The sequence below is a fragment of the Salmo trutta genome, chromosome 8 (assembly GCF_901001165.1).
Source record: "Salmo trutta chromosome 8, fSalTru1.1, whole genome shotgun sequence".
NCBI classification, from domain to species: Eukaryota; Metazoa; Chordata; class Actinopteri; order Salmoniformes; family Salmonidae; genus Salmo; species Salmo trutta.
Window position 1 is genome coordinate 3,299,002 of NC_042964.1, and position 25,263 is coordinate 3,324,264.

The 25,263-nt window shown below is 43.5% G+C and overlaps 22 non-coding genes across 22 annotated transcripts; all 22 read right to left on the reverse strand.

Annotated features, from left to right (window-relative positions):
- Positions 1-1,272: 1,272 nt before the first annotated feature.
- Positions 1,273-1,345, reverse strand: trnar-ccu (transfer RNA arginine (anticodon CCU)). Its single transcript has one exon. It is a non-coding gene; the product is annotated as a tRNA-Arg (tRNA).
- A 925-nt stretch (positions 1,346-2,270) lies between these two features.
- On the reverse strand, positions 2,271-2,343 carry trnar-ccu (transfer RNA arginine (anticodon CCU)). The gene has a single exon. It is a non-coding gene; the product is annotated as a tRNA-Arg (tRNA).
- A 787-nt stretch (positions 2,344-3,130) lies between these two features.
- Positions 3,131-3,203, reverse strand: trnar-ucu (transfer RNA arginine (anticodon UCU)). Its single transcript has one exon. It is a non-coding gene; the product is annotated as a tRNA-Arg (tRNA).
- Positions 3,204-4,227: 1,024 nt separating this feature from the next.
- Positions 4,228-4,300, reverse strand: trnar-ucu (transfer RNA arginine (anticodon UCU)). The gene has a single exon. It is a non-coding gene; the product is annotated as a tRNA-Arg (tRNA).
- A 1,029-nt stretch (positions 4,301-5,329) lies between these two features.
- Positions 5,330-5,402, reverse strand: trnar-ucu (transfer RNA arginine (anticodon UCU)). Its single transcript has one exon. It is a non-coding gene; the product is annotated as a tRNA-Arg (tRNA).
- A 1,030-nt stretch (positions 5,403-6,432) lies between these two features.
- trnar-ucu (transfer RNA arginine (anticodon UCU)) lies at positions 6,433-6,505 on the reverse strand. Its single transcript has one exon. It is a non-coding gene; the product is annotated as a tRNA-Arg (tRNA).
- A 1,030-nt stretch (positions 6,506-7,535) lies between these two features.
- trnar-ucu (transfer RNA arginine (anticodon UCU)) lies at positions 7,536-7,608 on the reverse strand. The gene has a single exon. It is a non-coding gene; the product is annotated as a tRNA-Arg (tRNA).
- A 1,030-nt stretch (positions 7,609-8,638) lies between these two features.
- Positions 8,639-8,711, reverse strand: trnar-ucu (transfer RNA arginine (anticodon UCU)). The gene has a single exon. It is a non-coding gene; the product is annotated as a tRNA-Arg (tRNA).
- Positions 8,712-9,741: 1,030 nt separating this feature from the next.
- Positions 9,742-9,814, reverse strand: trnar-ucu (transfer RNA arginine (anticodon UCU)). The gene has a single exon. It is a non-coding gene; the product is annotated as a tRNA-Arg (tRNA).
- A 1,030-nt stretch (positions 9,815-10,844) lies between these two features.
- trnar-ucu (transfer RNA arginine (anticodon UCU)) lies at positions 10,845-10,917 on the reverse strand. The gene has a single exon. It is a non-coding gene; the product is annotated as a tRNA-Arg (tRNA).
- A 1,030-nt stretch (positions 10,918-11,947) lies between these two features.
- On the reverse strand, positions 11,948-12,020 carry trnar-ucu (transfer RNA arginine (anticodon UCU)). Its single transcript has one exon. It is a non-coding gene; the product is annotated as a tRNA-Arg (tRNA).
- A 1,029-nt stretch (positions 12,021-13,049) lies between these two features.
- On the reverse strand, positions 13,050-13,122 carry trnar-ucu (transfer RNA arginine (anticodon UCU)). The gene has a single exon. It is a non-coding gene; the product is annotated as a tRNA-Arg (tRNA).
- Positions 13,123-14,152: 1,030 nt separating this feature from the next.
- trnar-ucu (transfer RNA arginine (anticodon UCU)) lies at positions 14,153-14,225 on the reverse strand. Its single transcript has one exon. It is a non-coding gene; the product is annotated as a tRNA-Arg (tRNA).
- Positions 14,226-15,255: 1,030 nt separating this feature from the next.
- On the reverse strand, positions 15,256-15,328 carry trnar-ucu (transfer RNA arginine (anticodon UCU)). Its single transcript has one exon. It is a non-coding gene; the product is annotated as a tRNA-Arg (tRNA).
- A 729-nt stretch (positions 15,329-16,057) lies between these two features.
- On the reverse strand, positions 16,058-16,130 carry trnag-ccc (transfer RNA glycine (anticodon CCC)). The gene has a single exon. It is a non-coding gene; the product is annotated as a tRNA-Gly (tRNA).
- Positions 16,131-17,141: 1,011 nt separating this feature from the next.
- On the reverse strand, positions 17,142-17,214 carry trnar-ccu (transfer RNA arginine (anticodon CCU)). Its single transcript has one exon. It is a non-coding gene; the product is annotated as a tRNA-Arg (tRNA).
- A 947-nt stretch (positions 17,215-18,161) lies between these two features.
- On the reverse strand, positions 18,162-18,234 carry trnar-ucu (transfer RNA arginine (anticodon UCU)). Its single transcript has one exon. It is a non-coding gene; the product is annotated as a tRNA-Arg (tRNA).
- Positions 18,235-19,245: 1,011 nt separating this feature from the next.
- trnar-ccu (transfer RNA arginine (anticodon CCU)) lies at positions 19,246-19,318 on the reverse strand. The gene has a single exon. It is a non-coding gene; the product is annotated as a tRNA-Arg (tRNA).
- A 1,106-nt stretch (positions 19,319-20,424) lies between these two features.
- trnar-ucu (transfer RNA arginine (anticodon UCU)) lies at positions 20,425-20,497 on the reverse strand. Its single transcript has one exon. It is a non-coding gene; the product is annotated as a tRNA-Arg (tRNA).
- Positions 20,498-21,529: 1,032 nt separating this feature from the next.
- trnar-ucu (transfer RNA arginine (anticodon UCU)) lies at positions 21,530-21,602 on the reverse strand. Its single transcript has one exon. It is a non-coding gene; the product is annotated as a tRNA-Arg (tRNA).
- Positions 21,603-22,633: 1,031 nt separating this feature from the next.
- On the reverse strand, positions 22,634-22,706 carry trnar-ucu (transfer RNA arginine (anticodon UCU)). Its single transcript has one exon. It is a non-coding gene; the product is annotated as a tRNA-Arg (tRNA).
- Positions 22,707-24,487: 1,781 nt separating this feature from the next.
- On the reverse strand, positions 24,488-24,560 carry trnar-ucu (transfer RNA arginine (anticodon UCU)). The gene has a single exon. It is a non-coding gene; the product is annotated as a tRNA-Arg (tRNA).
- Between the last annotated feature and the right edge of the window lie 703 nt (positions 24,561-25,263).

Consider the following 25,263-nt stretch of genomic DNA (forward strand, 5'->3'; position numbering starts at 1 on the left):
TGTTAGCAGAGGATGGTTTCGATCCATAGACCTCTGGGTTATGGGCCCAGCATGCTTCCGCTGGGACACTCTGTTTTCAGCCACCCCTGAGAAGACTTAAACTCACAATCTCTGGCTTGGGAGGTCAGTTTTTTAGGCATCCATCGACCTCTGGGTTATGGCAGTTTTTATATTTCTGTTTGCTGAAAAAAAATGGATAGAAGAGGATGGTTTCAATCCATAAATCACTGGGTTAACTGCCCAGCATACTTCCACTTCATCACTCCACTTTAAGGCACTCCAAAATAATACTTGAACTCACGATACATGGATTAGGAGGCCAGTGTCTTAGGTCACTGTGGCACTGTGTGATCAGAATGACCTATACGAACTGATAGAAGCAGATAAAAAAAAAGAATCACAGAGGGAACTGAGACATGCCCATGAAATTATGCTATTTTTTATTTATGTTTGCAATTAATTTCTAAAAATAAAAATGGATTGCAGAGGATGGTTTCGATCCATAGACCTCTGGGTTAGGGGCCCAGCACGCTTCAGCTGGGACACTCTGCTTTCATCCGCCACTGATAAGACTTACACTCACAATCCCTGGCTTGGGAGGCCAGTTTTTTAGGCCACTGGGGCATGGTGTAATCAGCATGACCTACACGAACTGATAGAAACAGTAAAAAATTAGAATGACGAAGGGCACTGAGACATGCCCATGATATTTAGCTTTTTTTGATCGCTGGTTGCAATTCATTTCTAAAAATAAAGATTGTTAGCAGAGGATGTTTTCCATCCATAGACCTCTGGGTTATGGGCCCAGCACGTTGACGCAGCGCCACTCTGCTTCAACAAGCATAGGGCATTGAGACATGCCATTGATATTATGCTTTTTTTAATCCCTGGTTGCAGTTTAATTTCTGAAAATTAAAATGGATCGCAGAGAATGGTTTCGATCTATAGGCCTCTGGGTTATGGGCCCAGCACGCTTCCGCTGGGACACTCTGTTTTCAGCCACCCCTGAGAAGACTTAAACTCACAATCCCTGGCATGGGAGGCCATTTTTTTAGGCATCTGGGGCATGGTGTTATAGCATGACCTATACGAACTTATAGAAACAGTAAAAAAAAGAATCACGTAGGGCACTGAGACAAGCCCATGATATTTTGCTTTTTTTGATCGCTGGTTGCAATTAATTTGTAAAAATAAAAATTGCAAGCTGAGGATGGCTTCAGTTCATCGACCTCTGGGCACAGCACGTTTCCACAGCACCGCTCTGCTTCAACCCACCCCAGAAGGGACTCGAACCCTCAATCCCTGGCTTAGGAGGCCAGTGCCTTATCCATTAGGCCACTGGGGCACTGTGTAGATACCATGACCTATACGAACTGTTAGAAGCAGTAAGGAAAATATATAATGGAAGGCAACGAGAAATGCCCATGAAATTATGCTTTTTTTCATTTATGTTTGCACTTCATTGCTAAAAATAAAACTGGATAGCAGAGGATGGTTTCCATCCATCGACCTCTGGGTTATGGGCCCAGCACGCTTCCGCTGGGAAACTCTGCAGCCGCCCCTGACAAGACTTAAACTCACAATCCCTGGCATGGGAGGCCAGTTTTTTAGGCCACTGGGGCATGGTGTAATCAGCATGACCTACACGAACTGATAGAAACAGTAAAAAATTAGAATGACGAAGGGCACTGAGACATGCCCATGATATTTAGCTTTTTTTGATCGCTGGTTGCAATTCATTTCTAAAAATAAAGATTGTTAGCAGAGGATGTTTTCCATCCATAGACCTCTGGGTTATGGGCCCAGCACGTTGACGCAGCGCCACTCTGCTTCAACAAGCATAGGGCATTGAGACATGCCATTGATATTATGCTTTTTTTAATCCCTGGTTGCAGTTTAATTTCTGAAAATTAAAATGGATCGCAGAGAATGGTTTCGATCTATAGGCCTCTGGGTTATGGGCCCAGCACGCTTCCGCTGGGACACTCTGTTTTCAGCCACCCCTGAGAAGACTTAAACTCACAATCCCTGGCATGGGAGGCCATTTTTTTAGGCATCTGGGGCATGGTGTTATAGCATGACCTATACGAACTTATAGAAACAGTAAAAAAAAGAATCACGTAGGGCACTGAGACAAGCCCATGATATTTTGCTTTTTTTGATCGCTGGTTGCAATTAATTTGTAAAAATAAAAATTGCAAGCTGAGGATGGCTTCAGTTCATCGACCTCTGGGCACAGCACGTTTCCACAGCACCGCTCTGCTTCAACCCACCCCAGAAGGGACTCGAACCCTCAATCCCTGGCTTAGGAGGCCAGTGCCTTATCCATTAGGCCACTGGGGCACTGTGAAGATAGCATGACCTATACGAACTGTTAGAAGCAGTAAGGAAAATATATAATGGAATGCAACGAGAAATGCCCATGAAATTATGCTTTTTTTCATTTATGTTTGCACTTCATTGCTAAAAATAAAACTGGATAGCAGAGGATGGTTTCCATCCATCGACCTCTGGGTTATGGGCCCAGCACGCTTCCGCTGGGAAACTCTGCAGCCGCCCCTGACAAGACTTAAACTCACAATCCCTGGCATGGGAGGCCAGTTTTTTAGGCATCTGGGGCATGGTGTTATAGCATGACCTATACAAACTGATAGAAACAGTAAAAAAAAAGAATCATTTAGGGCACTGAGACATGCCCATGATATTTAGCTTTTTTGAACGCTGGTTGCAATTAATTTGTAAAAATAAAGATTGTTAGCAGTTTTTATATTTCTGTTTGCTGAAAACAAACTGGATAGAAGCGGATGGTTTCGATCCATAAATCACTGGGTTAACTGCCCAGCATACTTCCACTTCATCACTCCACTTTAAGGCACCCCAAAATAATACTTGAACTCACAATACATGGATTAGGAGGCCAGTTTCTTAGGCCACTGTGGCACTGTGTGATCAGCATGACCTATACGAACTGATAGAAGCAGATAAAAAAAAAGAATCACGAAGGGCACAGAGAGATGCCCATGAAAGTATCCTTTTTTTAATCCCTATTTGCACTTCATTTCTAAAAATACAATGGCTTCAACATCTTTGTTACATGAACTCTCTTCTTCTTTCCCAAACTGCCTTCATCCACCCCAGATGGGACTCGAACCCACAATCCCTGGCTTAGAAGGCCAGTGCCTTATCCATTAGGCCACTGGGGTACTTGCCAAAACTTACCTTGATAGCAGAGAGTGATTTCGATCCATCGACCTCTGGGTTACGGGGCCATCACGCTTCCGCTGCGCCTCTGTAATCAGTGTGACCTATACAAACTGACAGAAGCAGTCAAACAAAGAATCACAGAGGGAACTGAGACATGCCCATGAAATTATGCTATTTTTTATTTATGTTTGCAATTCATTTCTAAAAATAAAAATGGATTGCAGAGGATGGTTTCGATCCATAGACCTCTGGGATATGGGCCCAGCACGCTTCCGCTGGGACACTCTGCTTTCATCCGCCACTGATAAGACTTACACTCACAATCCCTGGCTTGGGAGGCCAGTTTTTTAGGCCACTGGGGCATGGTGTAATCAGCATGACCTATACGAACTGATAGAAACAGTAAAAAATTAGAATGACGAAGGACACTGAGACATGCCCATGATATTTAGCTTTTTTTGATCGCTGGTTGCAATTAATTTCTAAAAATAAAGATTGTTAGCAGAGGATGGTTTCCATCCATAGACCTCTGGGTTATGGGCCCAGCATGCTTCCGCTGGGACACTCTGTTTTCAGCCACCCCTGAGAAGACTTAAACTCACAATCTCTGGCTTGGGAGGTCAGTTTTTTAGGCATCCATCGACCTCTGGGTTATGGCAGTTTTTATATTTCTGTTTGCTGAAAACAAACTGGATAGAAGAGGATGGTTTCGATCCATAAATCACTGGGTTAACTGCCCAGCATACTTCCACTTCATCACTCCACTTTAAGGCACCCCAAAATAATACTTGAACTCACAATACATGGATTAGGAGGCCAGTTTCTTAGGCCACTGTGGCACTGTGTGATCATCATGTATACGAACTGATAGAAGCAGATAAATAAAAAGAATCACGAAGGGCACAGAGAGATGCCCATGAAAGTATCCTTTTTTTAATCCCTATTTGCACTTCATTTCTAAAAATATAATGGCTTCAACATCTTAGTTACATGAACTCTCTTCTTTCCCAAACTGCCTTCATCCACCCCAGATGGGACTCAAACCCACAATCCCTGGCTTAGAAGGCCAGTGCCTTATCCATTAGGCCACTGGGGTACTTGCCAAAACCTACCTTGATAGCAGAGAGTGATTTCGATCCATCGACATCTGGGTTACGGGGCCATCACGCTTCCGCTGCGCCTCTGTAATCAGTGTGACCTATACAAACTGACAGAAGCAGTCAAACAAAGAATCACAGAGGGCACTGAGACATGCCCATGAAATTATGCTATTTTTTATTTATGTTTGCAATTAATTTCTAAAAATAAAAATGGATTGCAGAGGATGGTTTCGATCCATAGACCTCTGGGTTAGGGGCCCAGCACGCTTCCGCTGGGACACTCTGCTTTCATCCACCACTGATAAGACTTACACTCACAATCCCTGGCTTGGGAGGCCAGTTTTTTAAGCCACTGGGGCATGGTGTAATCAGCATGACCTATACGAACTGATAGAAACAGTAAAAAAAATTGAATGACGAAGGGCACTGAGACATGCCCATGATATTTAGCTTTTTTTGATCGCTGGTTGCAATTAATATCTAAAAATAAATATTGTTAGCAGAGGACGGTTTCCATCCATAGACCTCTGGGTTATGGGCCCAGCATGCTTCCGCTGGGACACTCGGTTTTCAGCCACCCCTGAGAAGACTTAAACTCACAATCTCTGGCTTAGGAGGTCAGTTTTTTAGGCATCCATCGACCTCTGGGTTATGGCAGTTTTTATATTTCTGTTTGCTGAAAAAAAATGGATAGAAGAGGATGGTTTCGATCCATAAATCACTGGGTTAACTGCCCAGCATACTTCCACTTCATCACTCCACTTTAAGGCACCCCAAAATAATACTTGAACTCACAATACATGTATTAGGAGGCCAGTTTCTTAGGCCACTGTGGCACTGTGTGATCAGCATGACCTATACGAACTGATAGAAGCAGATTAAAAAAAAGAATCACGAAGGGCACAGAGAGATGCCCATGAAAGTATCCTTTTTTAATCCCTATTTGTGCTTCATTTCTAAAAATGCAATGGCTTCAACATCTTTGTTACATGAACTCTCTTCTTCTTTCCCAAACTGCCTTCATCCACCCCAGATGGGACTCGAACCCACAATCCCTGGCTTAGAAGGCCAGTGCCTTATCCATTAGGCCACTGAGGTACTTGCCAAAACCTACCTTGATAGCAGAGAGTGATTTCGATCCATCGACATCTGGGTTACGGGGCCATCACGCTTCCGCTGCGCCTCTGTAATCAGTGTGACCTATACAAACTGACAGAAGCAGTCAAACAAAGAATCACAGAGGGAACTGAGACATGCCCATGAAATTATGCTATGTTTTATTTATGTTTGCAATTCATTTCTAAAAATAAAAATGGATTGCAGAGGATGGTTTCGATCCATAGACCTCTGGGATATGGGCCCAGCACGCTTCCGCTGGGACACTCTGCTTTCATCCGCCACTGATAAGACTTACACTCACAATCCCTGGCTTGGGAGGCCAGTTTTTTAGGCCACTGGGGCATGGTGTAATCAGCATGACCTATACGAACTGATAGAAACAGTAAAAAATTAGAATGACGAAGGACACTGAGACATGCCCATGATATTTAGCTTTTTTTGATCGCTGGTTGCAATTAATTTCTAAAAATAAAGATTGTTAGCAGAGGATGGTTTCCATCCATAGACCTCTGGGTTATGGGCCCAGCATGCTTCCGCTGGGACACTCTGTTTTCAGCCACCCCTGAGAAGACTTAAACTCACAATCTCTGGCTTGGGAGGTCAGTTTTTTAGGCATCCATCGACCTCTGGGTTATGGCAGTTTTTATATTTCTGTTTGCTGAAAACAAACTGGATAGAAGAGGATGGTTTCGATCCATAAATCACTGGGTTAACTGCCCAGCATACTTCCACTTCATCACTCCACTTTAAGGCACCCCAAAATAATACTTGAACTCACAATACATGGATTAGGAGGCCAGTTTCTTAGGCCACTGTGGCACTGTGTGATCAGCATGACCTATACGAACTGATAGAAGCAGATAAAGAAAAAGAATCACGAAGGGCACAGAGAGATGCCCATGAAAGTATCCTTTTTTTAATCCCTATTTGCACTTCATTTCTAAAAATAAAACGGCTTCAACATCTTTGTTACATGAACTCTGTTCTTCTTTCCCAAACTGCCTTCATCCACCCCAGATGGGACTCGAACCCACAATCCCTGGCTTAGAAGGCCAGTGCCTTATCCATTAGGCCAATGGGGTACTTGCCAAAACTTACCTTGATAGCAGAGAGTGATTTCGATCCATCGACCTCTGGGTTACGGGGCCATCACACTTCCGCTGCGCCTCTGTAATCAGTGTGACCTATACAAACTGACAGAAGCAGTCAAACAAAGAATCACAGAGGGAACTGAGACATGCCCATGAAATTATGCTATTTTTTATTTATGTTTGCAATTCATTTCTAAAAATAAAAATGGATTGCAGAGAATGGTTTCGATCCATAGACCTCTGGGATATGGACCCAGCACGCTTCCGCTGGGACACTCTGCTTTCATCCGCCACTGATAAGACTTACACTCACAATCCCTGGCTTGGGAGGCCAGTTTTTTAGGCCACTGGGGCATGGTGTAATCAGCATGACCTATACGAACTGATAGAAACAGTAATAAATTAGAATGACCAAGGACACTGAGACATGCCCAAGATATTTAGCTTTTTTTGATCGCTGGTTGCAATTAATTTCTAAAAAGAAAGATTGTTAGCAGAGGATGGTTTCCATTCATAGACCTCTGGGTAATGGGCCCAGCATGCTTCCGCTGGGACACTCTGTTTTCAGCCACCCCTGAGAAGACTTAAACTCACAATCTCTGGCTTGGGAGGTCAGTTTTTTAGGCATCCATCGAACTCTGGGTTATGGCAGTTTTTATTTTTCTGTTTGCTGAAAACAAACTGGATAGAAGAGGATGGTTTCGATCCATAAATCACTGGGTTAACTGCCCAGCATACTTCCACTTCATCACTCCACTTTAAGGCACCCCAAAATAATACTTGAACTCACAATACATGGATTAGGAGGCCAGTTTCTTAGGCCACTGTGGCACTGTGTGATCAGCATGACCTATACGAACTGATAGAAGCAGATAAAAAAAAAGAATCACGAAGGGCACAGAGAGATGCCCATGAAAGTATCCTTTTTTTAATCCCTATTTGCACTTCATTTCTAAAAATACAACGGCTTCAACATCTTTGTTACATGAACTCTCTTCTTCTTTCCCAAACTGCCTTCATCCACCCCAGATGGGACTCGAACCCACAATCCCTGGCTTAGAAGGCCAGTGCCTTATCCATTAGGCCAATGGGGTACTTGCCAAAACTTACCTTGATAGCAGAGAGTGATTTCGATCCATCGACCTCTGGGTTACGGGGCCATCACACTTCCGCTGCGCCTCTGTAATCAGTGTGACCTATACAAACTGACAGAAGCAGTCAAACAAAGAATCACAGAGGGAACTGAGACATGCCCATGAAATTATGCTATTTTTTATTTATGTTTGCAATTCATTTCTAAAAATAAAAATGGATTGCAGAGAATGGTTTCGATCCATAGACCTCTGGGATATGGACCCAGCACGCTTCCGCTGGGACACTCTGCTTTCATCCGCCACTGATAAGACTTACACTCACAATCCCTGGCTTGGGAGGCCAGTTTTTTAGGCCACTGGGGCATGGTGTAATCAGCATGACCTATACGAACTGATAGAAACAGTAATAAATTAGAATGACCAAGGACACTGAGACATGCCCAAGATATTTAGCTTTTTTTGATCGCTGGTTGCAATTAATTTCTAAAAAGAAAGATTGTTAGCAGAGGATGGTTTCCATTCATAGACCTCTGGGTTATGGGCCCAGCATGCTTCCGCTGGGACACTCTGTTTTCAGCCACCCCTGAGAAGACTTAAACTCACAATCTCTGGCTTGGGAGGTCAGTTTTTTAGGCATCCATCGAACTCTGGGTTATGGCAGTTTTTATTTTTCTGTTTGCTGAAAACAAACTGGATAGAAGAGGATGGTTTCGATCCATAAATCACTGGGTTAACTGCCCAGCATACTTCCACTTCATCACTCCACTTTAAGGCACCCCAAAATAATACTTGAACTCACAATACATGGATTAGGAGGCCAGTTTCTTAGGCCACTGTGGCACTGTGTGATCAGCATGACCTATACGAACTGATAGAAGCAGATAAAAAAAAAGAATCACGAAGGGCACAGAGAGATGCCCATGAAAGTATCCTTTTTTTAATCCCTATTTGCACTTCATTTCTAAAAATACAACAGCTTCAACATCTTTGTTACATGAACTCTCTTCTTCTTTCCCAAACTGCCTTCATCCACCCCAGATGGGACTCGAACCCACAATCCCTGGCTTAGAAGGCCAGTGCCTTATCCATTAGGCCACTGGGGTACTTGCCAAAACTTACCTTGATAGCAGAGAGTGATTTCGATCCATCGACCTCTGGGTTACGGAGCCATCACACTTCCGCTGCGCCTCTGTAATCAGTGTGACCTATACAAACTGACAGAAGCAGTCAAACAAAGAATCACAGAGGGAACTGAGACATGCCCATGAAATTATGCTATTTTTTATTTATGTTTGCAATTCATTTCTAAAAATAAAAATGGATTGCAGAGGATGGTTTCGATCCATAGACCTCTGGGATATGGGCCCAGCACGCTTCCGCTGGGACACTCTGCTTTCATCCGCCACTGATAAGACTTACACTCACAATCCCTGGCTTGGGAGGCCAGTTTTTTAGGCCACTGGGGCATGGTGTAATCAGCATGACCTATACGAACTGATAGAAACAGTAATAAATTAGAATGACCAAGGACACTGAGACATGCCCAAGATATTTAGCTTTTTTTGATCGCTGGTTGCAATTAATTTCTAAAAAGAAAGATTGTTAGCAGAGGATGGTTTCCATTCATAGACCTCTGGTTTATGGGCCCAGCATGCTTCCGCTGGGACACTCTGTTTTCAGCCACCCCTGAGAAGACTTAAACTCACAATCTCTGGCTTGGGAGGTCAGTTTTTTAGGCATCCATTGACCTCTGGGTTATGGCAGTTTTTATATTTCTGTTTGCTGAAAACAAACTGGATAGAAGAGGATGGTTTCAATCCATAAATCACTGGGTTAACTGCCCAGCATACTTCCACTTCATCACTCCACTTTAAGGCACCCCAAAATAATACTTGAACTCACAATACATGGATTAGGAGGCCAGTTTCTTAGGCCACTGTGGCACTGTGTGATCAGCATGACCTATACGAACTGATAGAAGCAGATAAAAAAAAAGAATCACGAAGGGCACAGAGAGATGCCCATGAAAGTATCCTTTTTTTAATCCCTATTTGCACTTCATTTCTAAAAATATAATGGCTTCAACATCTTTGTCACATGAACTCTCTTCTTCTTTCCCAAACTGCCTTCATCCACCCCAGATGGGACTCGAACCCACAATCCCTGGCTTAGAAGGCCAGTGCCTTATCCATTAGGCCACTGGGGTACTTGCCAAAACTTACCTTGATAGCAGAGAGTGATTTCGATCCATCGACCTCTGGGTTACGGGGCCATCACGCTTCCGCTGCGCCTCTGTAATCAGTGTGACCTATACAAACTGACAGCAGCAGTCAAACAAAGAATCACAGAGGGAACTGAGACATGCCCATGAAATTATGCTATTTTTTATTTATGTTTGCAATTCATTTCTAAAAATAAAAATGGATTGCAGAGGATGGTTTCGATCCATAGACCTCTGGGATATGGGCCCAGCACGCTTCCGCTGGGACACTCTGCTTTCATCCGCCACTGATAAGACTTACACTCACAATCCCTGGCTTGGGAGGCCAGTTTTATAGGCCACTGGGGCATGGTGTAATCAGCATGACCTATACGAACTGATAGAAACAGTAAAAAATTAGAATGACGAAGGACACTGAGACATGCCCATGATATTTAGCTTTTTTTGATCGCTGGTTGCAATTAATTTCTAAAAATAAAGATTGTTAGCAGAGGATGGTTTCCATCCATAGACCTCTGGGTTATGGGCCCAGCATGCTTCCGCTGGGACACTCTTTTTTCAGCCACCCCTGAGAAGACTTAAACTCACAATCTCTGGCTTGGGAGGTCAGTTTTTTAGGCATCCATCGACCTCTGGGTTATGGCAGTTTTTATTTTTCTGTTTGCTGAAAACAAACTGGATAGAAGAGGATGGTTTCGATCCATAAATCACTGGGTTAACTGCCCAGCATACTTCCACTTCATCACTCCACTTTAAGGCACCCCAAAATAATACTTGAACTCACAATACATGGATTAGGAGGCCAGTTTCTTAGGCCACTGTGGCACTGTGTGATCAGCATGACCTATACGAACTGATAGAAGCAGATAAAGAAAAAGAATCACGAAGGGCACAGAGAGATGCCCATGAAAGTATCCTTTTTTTAATCCCTATTTGCACTTCATTTCTAAAAATATAATGGCTTCAACATCTTTGTTACATGAACTCTCTTCTTCTTTCCCAAACTGCCTTCATCCACCCCAGATGGGACTCGAACCCACAATCCCTGGCTTAGAAGGCCAGTGCCTTATCCATTAGGCCACTGGGGTACTTGCCAAAACTTACCTTGATAGCAGAGAGTGATTTCGATCCATCGACCTCTGGGTTACGGGGCCATCACGCTTCCGCTGCGCCTCTGTAATCAGTGTGACCTATACAAACTGACAGAAGCAGTCAAACAAAGAATCACAGAGGGAACTGAGACATGCCCATGAAATTATGCTATGTTTTATTTATGTTTGCAATTCATTTCTAAAAATAAAAATGGATTGCAGAGGATGGTTTCGATCCATAGACCTCTGGGATATGGGCCCAGCACGCTTCCGCTGGGACACTCTGCTTTCATCCGCCACTGATAAGACTTACACTCACAATCCCTGGCTTGGGAGGCCAGTTTTTTAGGCCACTGGGGCATGGTGTAATCAGCATGACCTATACGAACTGATAGAAACAGTAAAAAATTAGAATGACGAAGGACACTGAGACATGCCCATGATATTTAGCTTTTTTTGATCGCTGGTTGCAATTAATTTCTAAAAATAAAGATTGTTAGCAGAGGATGGTTTCCATCCATAGACCTCTGGGTTATGGGCCCAGCATGCTTCCGCTGGGACACTCTTTTTTCAGCCACCCCTGAGAAGACTTAAACTCACAATCTCTGGCTTGGGAGGTCAGTTTTTTAGGCATCCATCGACCTCTGGGTTATGGCAGTTTTTATTTTTCTGTTTGCTGAAAACAAACTGGATAGAAGAGGATGGTTTCGATCCATAAATCACTGGGTTAACTGCCCAGCATACTTCCACTTCATCACTCCACTTTAAGGCACCCCAAAATAATACTTGAACTCACAATACATGGATTAGGAGGCCAGTTTCTTAGGCCACTGTGGCACTGTGTGATCAGCATGACCTATACGAACTGATAGAAGCAGATAAAGAAAAAGAATCACGAAGGGCACAGAGAGATGCCCATGAAAGTATCCTTTTTTTAATCCCTATTTGCACTTCATTTCTAAAAATATAATGGCTTCAACATCTTTGTTACATGAACTCTCTTCTTCTTTCCCAAACTGCCTTCATCCACCCCAGATGGGACTCGAACCCACAATCCCTGGCTTAGAAGGCCAGTGCCTTATCCATTAGGCCACTGGGGTACTTGCCAAAACTTACCTTGATAGCAGAGAGTGATTTCGATCCATCGACCTCTGGGTTACGGGGCCATCACGCTTCCGCTGCGCCTCTGTAATCAGTGTGACCTATACAAACTGACAGAAGCAGTCAAACAAAGAATCACAGAGGGAACTGAGACATGCCCATGAAATTATGCTATTTTTTATTTATGTTTGCAATTCATTTCTAAAAATAAAAATGGATTGCAGAGGATGGTTTCGATCCATAGACCTCTGGGATATGGGCCCAGCACGCTTCCGCTGGGACACTCTGCTTTCATCCGCCACTGATAAGACTTACACTCACAATCCCTGGCTTGGGAGGCCAGTTTTTTAGGCCACTGGGGCATGGTGTAATCAGCATGACCTATACGAACTGATAGAAACAGTAAAAAATTAGAATGACGAAGGACACTGAGACATGCCCATGATATTTAGCTTTTTTTGATCGCTGGTTGCAATTAATTTCTAAAAATAAAGATTGTTAGCAGAGGATGGTTTCCATCCATAGACCTCTGGGTTATGGGCCCAGCATGCTTCCGCTGGGACACTCTTTTTTCAGCCACCCCTGAGAAGACTTAAACTCACAATCTCTGGCTTGGGAGGTCAGTTTTTTAGGCATCCATCGACCTCTGGGTTATGGCAGTTTTTATTTTTCTGTTTGCTGAAAACAAACTGGATAGAAGAGGATGGTTTCGATCCATAAATCACTGGGTTAACTGCCCAGCATACTTCCACTTCATCACTCCACTTTAAGGCACCCCAAAATAATACTTGAACTCACAATACATGGATTAGGAGGCCAGTTTCTTAGGCCACTGTGGCACTGTGTGATCAGCATGACCTATACGAACTGATAGAAGCAGATAAAAAAAAGAATCACGAAGGGCACAGAGAGATGCCCATGAAAGTATCCTTTTTTTAATCCCTATTTGCACTTCATTTCTAAAAATACAACGGCTTCAACATCTTTGTTACATGAACTCTCTTCTTCTTTCCCAAACTGCCTTCATCCACCCCAGATGGGACTCGAACCCACAATCCCTGGCTTAGAAGGCCAGTGCCTTATCCATTAGGCCACTGGGGTACTTGCCAAAACTTACCTTGATAGCAGAGAGTGATTTCGATCCATCGACCTCTGGGTTACGGGGCCATCACACTTCCGCTGCGCCTCTGTAATCAGTGTGACCTATACAAACTGACAGAAGAAGTCAAACAAAGAATCACAGAGGGAACTGAGACATGCCCATGAAATTATGCTATTTTTTATTTATGTTTGCAATTCATTTCTAAAAATAAAAATGGATTGCAGAGGATGGTTTCGATCCATAGACCTCTGGGATATGGGCCCAGCACGCTTCCGCTGGGACACTCTGCTTTCATCCGCCACTGATAAGACTTACACTCACAATCCCTGGCTTGGGAGGCCAGTTTTTTAGGCCACTGGGGCATGGTGTAATCAGCATGACCTATACGAACTGATAGAAACAGTAATAAATTAGAATGACCAAGGACACTGAGACATGCCCAAGATATTTAGCTTTTTTTGATCGCTGGTTGCAATTAATTTCTAAAAAGAAAGATTGTTAGCAGAGGATGGTTTCCATTCATAGACCTCTGGGTTATGGGCCCAGCATGCTTCCGCTGGGACACTCTGTTTTCAGCCACCCCTGAGAAGACTTAAACTCACAATCTCTGGCTTGGGAGGTCAGTTTTTTAGGCATCCATTGACCTCTGGGTTATGGCAGTTTTTATATTTCTGTTTGCTGAAAACAAACTGGATAGAAGAGGATGGTTTCAATCCATAAATCACTGGGTTAACTGCCCAGCATACTTCCACTTCATCACTCCACTTTAAGGCACCCCAAAATAATACTTGAACTCACAATACATGTATTAGGAGGCCAGTTTCTTAGGCCACTGTGGCACTGTGTGATCAGCATGACCTATACGAACTGATAGAAGCAGATAAAAAAAAAGAATCACGAAGGGCACAGAGAGATGCCCATGAAAGTATCCTTTTTTTAATCCCTATTTGCACTTCATTTCTAAAAATACAATGGCTTCAACATCTTTGTTACATGAACTCTCTTCTTCTTTCCCAAACTGCCTTCATCCACCCCAGATGGGACTCGAACCCACAATCCCTGGCTTAGAAGGCCAGTGCCTTATCCATTAGGCCACTGGGGTACTTGCCAAAACTTACCTTGATAGCAGAGAGTGATTTCGATCCATCGACCTCTGGGTTACGGGGCCATCACGCTTCCGCTGCGCCTCTGTAATCAGTGTGACCTATACAAACTGACAGAAGCAGTCAAACAAAGAATCACAGAGGGAACTGAGACATGCCCATGAAATTATGCTATTTTTTATTTATGTTTGCAATTCATTTCTAAAAATAAAAATGGATTGCAGAGGATGGTTTCGATCCATAGACCTCTGGGATATGGGCCCAGCACGCTTCCGCTGGGACACTCTGCTTTCATCCGCCACTGATAAGACTTACACTCACAATCCCTGGCTTGGGAGGCCAGTTTTTTAGGCCACTGGGGCATGGTGTAATCAGCATGACCTATACGAACTGATAGAAACAGTAAAAAATTAGAATGACGAAGGACACTGAGACATGCCCATGATATTTAGCTTTTTTTGATCGCTGGTTGCAATTAATTTCTAAAAATAAAGATTGTTAGCAGAGGATGGTTTCCATCCATAGACCTCTGGGTTATGGGCCCAGCATGCTTCCGCTGGGACACTCTTTTTTCAGCCACCCCTGAGAAGACTTAAACTCACAATCTCTGGCTTGGGAGGTCAGTTTTTTAGGCATCCATCGACCTCTGGGTTATGGCAGTTTTTATTTTTCTGTTTGCTGAAAACAAACTGGATAGAAGAGGATGGTTTCGATCCATAAATCACTGGGTTAACTGCCCAGCATACTTCCACTTCATCACTCCACTTTAAGGCACCCCAAAATAATACTTGAACTCACAATACATGGATTAGGAGGCCAGTTTCTTAGGCCACTGTGGCACTGTGTGATCAGCATGACCTATACGAACTGATAGAAGCAGATAAAAAAAAAGAATCACGAAGGGCACAGAGAGATGCCCATGAAAGTATCCTTTTTTTAATCCCTATTGCCACTTCATTTCTAAAAATACAACGGCTTCAACATCTTTGTTACATGAACTCTCTTCTTCTTTCCCAAACTGCCTTCATCCACCGCAGATGGGACTCGAACCCACAATCCCTGGCTTAGAAGGCCAGTGCCTTATCCATTAGGCCACTGGGGTACTTGCCAAAACTTACCTTGATAGCAGAGAGTGATTTCGATCCATCGACCTCTGGGTTACGGGGCCATCACACTTCCGCTGCGCCTCTGTAATCAGTGTGACCTATACAAACTGACAGAAGAAGTCAAACAAAGAATCACAGAGGGAACTGAGACATGCCCATGATATTTAGCTTTTTTTGATCGCTGGTTGCAATTAATTTCAAAAAATAAAGATTGTTAGCAGAGGATGGTTTCATTCATAGACCTCTGGGTTATGGGCCCAGCACGTTGACGCAGCGCCACTCTGCTTCATCCCGCATAGGGCATTGAGACATGCCATTGATATTATGCTTTTTTAAATCCCTGGTTGCAGTTTAATTTCTGAAAATTAAAATGGATCACAGAGAATGGTTTCGATCCATAGACCTCTGGGTTATGGGCCCAGCACGCTTCCGCTGGGACACTCTGTTTTCAGCCACCCCTGAGAAGACTTACACTCACAATCCCTGGCATGGGAGGCCATTTTTTTAGGCATCTGGGGCATGGTGTTATAGCATGACCTATACGAACTTATAGAAACAGTAAAAAAAAGAATCACGTAGGGCACTGAGACAAGCCCATGATATTTTGCTTTTTTTGATCGCTGGTTGCAATTAATTTGTAAAAATAAAAATTGCAAGCTGAGTATGGCTTCAGTTCATCGACCTCTGGGCCCAGCACGTTTCCCCAGCACCGCTCTGCTTCAACCCACCCCAGAAGGGACTCGAAACCTCAATCCCTGGCTTGGGAGGCCAGTGCCTTATCCATTAGGCCACTGGGGTACTTTCCAAAACTTATCTTGATAGCAGAGAGTGATTTCAATCCATCGACCTCTGGGTTACGGGGCCATCACGCTTCCGCTGTGCCTCTGTAATCAGTGTGACCTATACAAACTGACAGAAGCAGTCAAACAAAGAATCACAGAGGGAACTGAGACACGCCCATGAAATTATGCTATTTTTTATTTATGTTTGCAATTCATTTCTAAAAATAAAAATGGATTGCAGAGGATGGTTTCGATCCATAGACCTCTGGGATATGGGCTCAGCACGCTTCCGCTGGGACACTCTGCTTTCATCCGCCACTGATAAGACTTACACTCACAATCCCTGGCTTGGGAGGCCAGTTTTTTAGGCCACTGGGGCATGGTGTAATCAGCATGACCTATACGAACTGATAGAAACAGTAAAAAAATTTGAATGACGAAGGGCACTGAGACATGCCCATGATATTTAGCTTTTTTTGATCGCTGGTTGCAATTAATTTCAAAAAATAAAGATTGTTAGCAGAGGATGGTTTCATTCATAGACCTCTGGGTTATGGGCCCAGCACGTTGACGCAGCGCCACTCTGCTTCATCCCGCATAGGGCATTGAGACATGCCATTGATATTATGCTTTTTTTAATCCCTGGTTGCAGTTTAATTTCTGAAAATTAAAATGGATCGCAGAGAATGGTTTCGATCTATAGGCCTCTGGGTTATGGGCCCAGCACGCTTCCGCTGGGACACTCTGTTTTCAGCCACCCCTGAGAAGACTTAAAATCACAATCCCTGGCATGGGAGGCCATTTTTTTAGGCATCTGGGGCATGTTGTTATAGCATGACCTATACGAACTTATAGAAACAGTAAAAAAAAGAATCACGTAGGGCACTGAGACAAGCCCATGATATTTTGCTTTTTTTGATCGCTGGTTGCAATTAATTTGTAAAAATAAAAATTGCAAGCTGAGGACGGCTTCAGTTCATCGACCTCTGGGCCCAGCACGTTTCCACAGCACTGCTCTGCTTCAAACCACCCCAGAAGGGACTCGAACCCTCAATCCCTGGCTTAGGAGGCCAGTGCTTTATCCATTAGGCCACTGGGGCACTGTGAAGATAGCATGACCTATACAAACTGATAGAAGCAGTAAGGAAAATATATAATGGAAGGCAACGAGAAATGCCCATGAAATTATGCTTTTTTTCATTTATGTTTGCACTTCATTGCTAAAAATAAAACTGGATAGCAGAGGATGGTTTCCATCCATCGACCTCTGGGTTATGGGCCCAGAACGCTTCCGATGGGACACATTGCTTTCATCCGCCACTGATAAGACTTACACTCACAATCCCTGGCTTGGGAGGCCAGTTTTTTAGGCCACTGGGGCATGGTGTAATCAGCATGACCTATACGAACTGATAGAAACAGTAAAAAAAATTGAATGACGAAGGGCACTGAGACATGCCCATGATATTTAGCTTTTTTTGATCGCTGGTTGTAATTAATTTCTAAAAATAAAGATTGTTAGCAGAGGATGTTTTCCATCCATAGACCTCTGGGTTATGGGCCCAGCATGCTTCCGCTGGGACACTCTGTTTTCAGCCACCCCTGAGAAGACTTAAACTCACAATCTCTGGCTTAGGAGGTCAATTTTGTAGGCATCCATCGACCTCTGGGTTATGGCAGTTTTTATATTTCTGTTTGCTGAAAAAAAAATGGATAGAAGAGGATGGTTTCGATCCATAAATCACTGGGTTAACTGCCCAGCATACTTCCACTTCATCACTCCACTTTAAGGCACCCCAAAATAATACTTGAACTCACAATACATGGATTAGGAGGCCAGTTTCTTAGGCCACTGTGGCACTGTGTGATCATCATGACCTATACGAACTGATAGAAGCAGATAAAAAAAAGAATCATGAAGGGCACAGAGAGATGCCCATGAAAGTATCTTTTTTTAATCCCTATTTGCACTTCATTTCTAAAAATATAATGGCTTCAACATCTTAGTTACATGAACTCTCTTCTTCTTTCCCAAACTGCCTTCATCCACCCCAGGTGGGATTCGAACCCACAATCCCTGGCTTAGAAGGCCAGTGCCTTATCCATTAGGCCACTGGGGTACTTTACAAAACTTATCTTGATAGCAGAGAGTGATTTCAATCCATCGACCTCTGGGTTACGGGGCCATCACGCTTCCGCTGCGCCTCTGTAATCAGTGTGACCTATACAAACTGACAGAAGCAGTCAAACAAAGAATCACAGAGGGAACTGAGACACGCCCATGAAATTATGCTATTTTTTATTTATGTTTGCAATTCATTTCTAAAAATAAAAATGGATTGCAGAGGATGGTTTCGATCCATAGACCTCTGGGATATGGGCCCAGCACGCTTCCGCTGGGACACTCTGCTTTCATCCGCCACTGATAAGACTTACACTCACAATCCCTGGCTTGGGAGGCCAGTTTTTTAGGCCACTGGGGCATGGTGTAATCAGCATGACCTATACGAACTGATAGAAACAGTAAAAAAATTTGAATGACGAAGGGCACTGAGACATGCCCATGATATTTAGCTTTTTTTGATCGCTGGTTGCAATTAATTTCAAAAAATAAAGATTGTTAGCAGAGGATGGTTTCATTCATAGACCTCTGGGTTATGGGCCCAGCACGTTGACGCAGCGCCACTCTGCTTCATCCCGCATAGGGCATTGAGACATGCCATTGATATTATGCTTTTTTTAATCCCTGGTTGCAGTTTAATTTCTGAAAATTAAAATGGATCGCAGAGAATGGTTTCGATCTATAGGCCTCTGGGTTATGGGCCCAGCACGCTTCCGCTGGGACACTCTGTTTTCAGCCACCCCTGAGAAGACTTAAACTCACAATCCCTGGCATGGGAGGCCATTTTTTTAGGCATCTGGGGCATGTTGTTATAGCATGACCTATACGAACTTATAGAAACAGTAAAAAAAAGAATCACGTAGGGCACTGAGACAAGCCCATGATATTTTGCTTTTTTTGATCGCTGGTTGCAATTAATTTGTAAAAATAAAAATTGCAAGCTGAGGACGGCTTCAGTTCATCGACCTCTGGGCCCAGCACGTTTCCACAGCACTGCTCTGCTTCAAACCACCCCAGAAGGGACTCGAACCCTCAATCCCTGGCTTAGGAGGCCAGTGCCTTATCCATTAGGCCACTGGGGCACTGTGAAGATAGCATGACCTATACAAACTGATAGAAGCAGTAAGGAAAATATATAATGGAAGGCAACGAGAAATGCCCATGAAATTATGCTTTTTTTCATTTATGTTTGCACTTCATTGCTAAAAATAAAACTGGATAGCAGAGGATGGTTTCCATCCATCGACCTCTGGGTTATGGGCCCAGAACGCTTCCGATGGGACACATTGCTTTCATCCGCCACTGATAAGACTTACACTCACAATCCCTGGCTTGGGAGGCCAGTTTTTTAGGCCACTGGGGCATGGTGTAATCAGCATGACCTATACGAACTGATAGAAACAGTAAAAAAAATTGAATGACGAAGGGCACTGAGACATGCCCATGATATTTAGCTTTTTTTGATCGCTGGTTGTAATTAATTTCTAAAAATAAAGATTGTTAGCAGAGGATGTTTTCCATCCATAGACCTCTGGGTTATGGGCCCAGCATGCTTCCGCTGGGACACTCTGTTTTCAGCCACCCCTGAGAAGACTTAAACTCACAATCTCTGGCTTAGGAGGTCATTTTTGTAGGCATCCATCGACCTCTGGGTTATGGCAGTTTTTATATTTCTGTTTGCTGAAAAAAAAATGGATAGAAGAGGATGGTTTCGATCCATAAATCACTGGGTTAACTGCCCAGCATGCTTCCGCTGGGACACTCTGTTTTCAGCCACCCCTGAGAAGACTTAAACTCACAATCTCTGGCTTGGGAGGTCAGTTTTTATATTTCTGTTTGCTGAAAACAAACTGGATAGAAGAGGATGGTTTCGATCCATAAATCACTGGGTTAACTGCCCAGCATACTTCCACTTCATCACTCCACTTTAAGGCACCCCAAAATAATACTTGAACTCAAAATACATGGATTAGGAGGCCAGTGTCTTAGGCCACTGTGGCACTGTGTGATCAGCATGACCTATACGAACTGATAGAAGCAGATAAAAAAAAGAATCATGAAGGGCACAGAGAGATGCCCATGAAAGTATCTTTTTTTAATCCCTATTTGCACTTCATTTCTAAAAATATAATGGCTTCAACATCTTAGTTACATGAACTCTCTTCTTCTTTCCCAAACTGCCTTCATCCACCCCAGATGGGACTCGAACCCACAATCCCTGGCTTAGAAGGCCAGTGCCTTATCCATTAGGCCACTGGGGTACTTTCCAAAACTTATCTTGATAGCAGAGAGTGATTTCAATCCATCGACCTCTGGGTTACGGGGCCATCACGCTTCCGCTGCGCCTCTGTAATCAGTGTGACCTATACAAACTGACAGAAGCAGTCAAACAAAGAATCACAGAGGGAACTGAGACACGCCCATGAAATTATGCTATTTTTTATTTATGTTTGCAATTTATTTCTAAAAATAAAAATGGATTGCAGAGGATGGTTTCGATCCATAGACCTCTGGGTTAGGGGCCCAGCACGCTTCCGCTGGGACACTCTGCTTTCATCCGCCACTGATAAGACTTACACTCACAATCCCTGGCTTGGGAGGCCAGTTTTTTAGGCCACTGGGGCATGGTGTAATCAGCATGACCTATACGAACTGATAGAAACAGTAAAAAAAATTGAATGACGAAGGGCACTGAGACATGCCCATGATATTTAGCTTTTTTTGATCGCTGGTTGCAATTAATTTCTAAAAATAAAGATTGTTAGCAGAGGATGGTTTCCATCCATAGACCTCTGGGTTATGGGCCCAGCATGCTTCCGCTGGGACACTCTGTTTTCAGCCACCCCTGAGAAGACTTAAACTCACAATCTCTGGCTTGGGAGGTCAGTTTTTTAGGCATTTCATCGACCTCTGGGTTATGGCAGTTTTTATATTTCTGTTTGCTGAAAACAAACTGGATAGAAGAGGATGGTTTCAATCCATAAATCACTGGGTTAACTGCCCAGCATACTTCCACTTCATCACTCCACTTTAAGGCACCCCAAAATAATACTTGAACTCACAATACATGGATTAGGAGGCCAGTTTCTTAGGCCACTGTGGCACTGTGTGATCAGCATGACCTATACGAACTGATAGAAGCAGATAAAAAAAAAGAATCACGAAGGGCACAGAGAGATGCCCATGAAAGTATCCTTTTTTTAATCCCTATTTGTGCTTCATTTCTAAAAATACAATGGCTTCAACATCTTTGTTACATGAACTCTCTTCTTCTTTCCCAAACTGCCTTCATCCACCCCAGATGGGACTCGAACCCACAATCCCTGGCTTAGAAGGCCAGTGCCTTATCCATTAGGCCACTGGGGTACTTGCCAAAACCTACCTTGATAGCAGAGAGTGATTTCGATCCATCGACATCTGGGTTACGGGGCCATCACGCTTCCGCTGCGCCGCTGTAATCAGTGTGACCTATACAAACTGACAGAAGCAGTCAAACAAAGAATCACAGAGGGAACTGAGACATGCCCATGAAATTATGCTATTTTTTATTTATGTTTGCAATTAATTTCTAAAAATAAAAATGGATTGCAGAGGATGGTTTCGATCCATAGACCTCTGGGTTAGGGGCCCAGCACGCTTCCGCTGGGACACTCTGCTTTCATCCGCCACTGATAAGACTTACACTCACAATCCCTGGCTTGGGAGGCCAGTTTTTTAGGCCACTGGGGCATGGTGTAATCAGCATGACCTATACGAACTGATAGAAACAGTAAAAAAAATTGAATGACGAAGGGCACTGAGACATGCCCATGATATTTAGCTTTTTTTGATTTCTGGTTGCAATTAATATCTAAAAATAAATATTGTTAGCAGAGGATGGTTTCAATCCATAGACCTCTGGGTTATGGGCCCAGCATGCTTCCGCTGGGACACTCTGTTTTCAGCCACCCCTGAGAAGACTTAAACTCACAATCTCTGGCTTGGGAGGTCAGTTTTTTAGGCATCCATCGACCTCTGGGTTATGGCAGTTTTTATATTTCTGTTTGCTGAAAACAAACTGGATAGAAGAGGATGGTTTCGATCCATAAATCACTGGGTTAACTGCCCAGCATACTTCCACTTCATCACTCCACTTTAAGGCACCCCAAAATAATACTTGAACTCACAATACATGGATTAGGAGGCCAGTTTCTTAGGCCACTGTGGCACTGTGTGATCAGCATGACCTATACGAACTGATAGAAGCAGATAAAAAAAAAGAATCACGAAGGGCACAGAGAGATGCCCATGAAAGTATCCTTTTTTTAATCCCTATTTGCACTTCATTTCTAAAAACACAATGGCTTCAACATCTTTGTTACATGAACTCTCTTCTTCTTTCCCAAACTGCCTTCATCCACCCCAGATGGGACTCGAACCCACAATCCCTGGCTTAGAAGGCCAGTGCCTTATCCATTAGGCCACTGGGGTACTTGCCAAAAACTACCTTGATAGCAGAGAGTGATTTCAATCCATCGACATCTGGGTTACGGGGCCATCACGCTTCTGCTGCGCCTCTGTAATCAGTGTGACCTATACAAACTGACAGAAGCAGTCAAACAAAGAATCACAGAGGGAACTGAGACATGCCCATGAAATTATGCTATTTTTTATTTATGGTTGCAATTCATTTCTAAAAATGAAAATGGATTGCAGAGGATGGTTTCGATCCATAGACCTCTGGGTTATGGGCCCAGCACGCTTCCGCTGGGACACTCTGCTTTCATCCGCCACTGATAAGACTTACACTCACAATCCCTGGCTTGGGAGGCCAGTTTTTTAGGCCACTGGGGCGTGGTGTAATCAGCATGACCTATACGAACTGATAGAAACAGTAAAAAATTAGAATGACGAAGGACACTGAGACATGCCCATGATATTTAGCTTTTTTTGATCGCTGGTTGCAATTAATTTCTAAAAATAAAGATTGTTAGCAGAGGATGGTTTCCATCCATAGACCTCTGGGTTATGGGCCCAGCATGCTTCCGCTGGGACACTCTGTTTTCAGCCACCCCTGAGAAGACTTAAACTCACAATCTCTGGCTTGGGAGGTCAGTTTTTTAGGCATCCATCGACCTCTGGGTTATGGCAGTTTTTATATTTCTGTTTGCTGAAAACAAACTGGATGGAAGAGGATGGTTTCGATCCATAAATCACTGGGTTAACTGCCCAGCATACTTCCACTTCATCACTCCACTTTAAGGCACCCCAAAATAATACTTGAACTCACAATACATGGATTAGGAGGCCAGTTTCTTAGGCCACTGTGGCACTGTGTGATCAGCATGACCTATACGAACTGATAGAAGCAGATTAAAAAAAATATTCACGAAGGGCACAGAGAGATGCCCATGAAAGTATCCTTTTTTTAATCCCTATTTGCACTTCATTTCTAAAAATACAATGGCTTCAACATCTTTGTTACATGAACTCTCTTCTTCTTTCCCAGCACACTTCCGCTGGGACACTCTGCTTTCATCCGCCACTGATAAGACTTACACTCACAATCCCTGGCTTGGGAGGCCAGTTTTTTAGGCCACTGGGGCATGGTGTAATCAGCATGACCTATACGAACTGATAGAAACAGTAAAAAATTAGAATGACGAAGGACACTGAGACATGCCCATGAAATTATGCTATTTTTTATTTATGGTTGCAATTCATTTCTAAAAATAAAGATTGTTAGCAGAGGATGGTTTCCATCCATAGACCTCTGGGTTATGGGCCCAGCATGCTTCCGCTGGGACACTCTGTTTTCAGCCACCCCTGAGAAGACTTAAACTCACAATCTCTGGCTTGGGAGGTCAGTTTTTTAGGCATCCATCGACCTCTGGGTTATGGCAGTTTTTATATTTCTGTTTGCTGAAAACAAACTGGATAGAAGAGGATGGTTTCGATCCATAAATCACTGGGTTAACTGCCCAGCATACTTCCACTTCATCACTCCACTTTAAGGCACCCCAAAATAATACTTGAACTCACAATACATGGATTAGGAGGCCAGTTTCTTAGGCCACTGTGGCACTGTGTGATCAGCATGACCTATACGAACTGATAGAAGCAGATAAAAAAAAGAATCACGAAGGGCACAGAGAGATGCCCATGAAAGTATCCTTTTTTTAATCCCTATTTGCACTTCATTTCTAAAAGTACAATGGCTTCAACATCTTTGTTACATGAACTCTCTTCTTCTTTCCCAAACTGCCTTCATCCACCACAGATGGGACTCGAACCCACAATCCCTGGCTTAGAAGGCCAGTGCCTTATCCATTAGGCCACTGGGGTACTTGCCAAAACTTACCTTGATAGCAGAGAGTGATTTCAATCCATCGACCTCTGGGTTACGGGGCCATCACGCTTCCGCTGCGCCTCTGTAATCAGTGTGACCTATACAAACTGACAGAAGCAGTCAAACAAAGAATCACAGAGGGAACTGAGACATGCCCATGAAATTATGCTATTTTTTATTTATGTTTGCAATTAATTTCTAAAAATAAAAATGGATTGCAGAGGATGGTTTCGATCCATAGACCTCTGGGTTATGGGCCCAGCACGCTTCCGCTGGGACACTCTGCTTTCATCCGCCACTGATAAGACTTACACTCACAATCCCTGGCTTGGGAGGCCAGTTTTGTAGGCCACTGGGGCATGGTGTAATCAGCATGACCTATACGAGCTGATAGAAACAGTAAAAAATTATAATGACGAAGGGCACTGAGACATGCCCATGATATTTAGCTTTTTTTGATCGCTGGTTGCAATTAATTTCTAAAAATAAAGATTGTTAGCAGAGCATGGTTTCCATCCATAGACCTCTGGGTTATGGGCCCAGCATGCTTCCGCTGGGACACTCTGTTTTCAGCCACCCCTGAGAAGACTTAAACTCACAATCTCTGGCTTGGGAGGTCAGTTTTTTAGGCATCCATCGACCTCAGGGTTATGGCAGTTTTTATATTTCTGTTTGCTGAAAACAAACTGGATTGAAGAG